The sequence below is a fragment of the Echinops telfairi genome, unplaced genomic scaffold, assembly GCF_000313985.2.
Source record: "Echinops telfairi isolate 266 unplaced genomic scaffold, ASM31398v2 ScPeMD7_7459;HRSCAF=8497, whole genome shotgun sequence".
Lineage (NCBI taxonomy): Eukaryota > Metazoa > Chordata > Mammalia > Afrosoricida > Tenrecidae > Echinops > Echinops telfairi.
In genome coordinates this window covers 908309-909791 of record NW_022111359.1, presented here as the reverse complement: position 1 = coordinate 909791, position 1483 = coordinate 908309, and positions in this window count along the sequence as shown.

The window sequence follows — 1483 nt, the reverse complement described above, 5'->3', positions numbered from 1 at the left end:
TCTCACCCAGAGTTGTCAGGGCCTGGGTGGGGCTGGGGGTGGGGGTGCTCCTGGCATGGGGCGGGTGGAGGCCAGATAGGCTGTTCGATACCCACAGTGCCGGTGGGGGGGGCTGAGGGAGGGGTCAGTCCCGCCCCAGAGAGAGACCCTGCCCCCCACCGCCCACCCTCAGCAGGGCTGCACAGAGGGGACCCCGGCTTCCAGGTATTCCTAGAACTGGACACTCACCTAGGGAGGCACTGACCTGCGGGGCCCCCTGAATCCTCCCTGCCCCTCCTCCAAGGCGGGCTGTTGGCCCCTCTGCCCCTTCGTGGGAACTGGCTTTGTGTGACTCAAGGCCGCGGTGGGGTGTGCTGAGCGCACAGAATTGACCCCCACTGAGGCCCTGCCAAGTCGCCCTGACCCCGTTTGACCCTGGTGGCATATCGGGGACAGTTGAGAGGTTGGGGGTTCAACCCACCAACCGCTCGGAAGGAGACCGACGTGGCCGGTGCCCGCACCCCGCCCAGCTCCAAAGGTGTAAAAAGCCCCAAACCAAGCCCACTCGTCCTGTCGATTCCGAGAGACCATCGCGCCGCAGGGCAGTAACCCTGAGCTTAGGGCTTCGCTTCGGGGAGGTGGGTCTTTATAAGAGCGCCCAGCCTCCTCTTTCTTCCGCCCGAGCGGCTGGTGGGCTCGAACCCCCGGCGTTGCAATCAGCAGCCCCGTAGGAAGGTTAACCTGACAGGAGAGCCTTTCTGAGGGCTGGCCTGCAGGTGACCCGGTGGGGATGTGAGCGAGGATCTCTCTGCGGCACAGGCCTGAAGGTCGAAGGTCGGAGTCTGTGTCAGCTGGGCAGTGGTCAGGGCCCTTGGGGTGGGTCTGAACCCTTACCTCACCAAGCGGAAGCATCACAAATTCCAAGCAGCACCGGTGTGAGAACTTACCCAGCTCCAGGTCACGGCTCCCGCACAGGTCTCACGAGGCTCCTGTCAATGCCCCCACAGAGGCTCCCGGAGCAGCATCTCCTGCTTCTTCCAGCTTCTCCAAGCAACACCCCCCCAAAAAATCCTTGGCCCAAGGCCCTTCCTGCTTCCCCAGGTCTCTCTGCCCCATCCTCACGTCCCCTGTCTGACTGTGGCCCTCCTGGGAGGATCCTATAATCACATGCCTCTCCACCCCCCAGTGTGACCCAGCATCACCCCCCTGCCCAGGCCCCCCCTGAGTCCATCTGCAAGGCCCCTGTATTGAGTGAGGCCCCCAACCCCAGGTCCCTCCCCAGTTCAGATTGGATGCACCCTGACCCCGCTGGTCCAGCCCCCAGCCCCCATCATGTTCTCCTGACTGCAGCCCCCACCTCACCCACTGCCTGGAACGCTTTTCTGTGCCCCCTCCCACACATACACACACACACACACACACACACACACACACACACACCTGAATAAGCACGTGCACACAGGATCACACACCTGAAGAAACACGTACACGTGCTCACGCACAC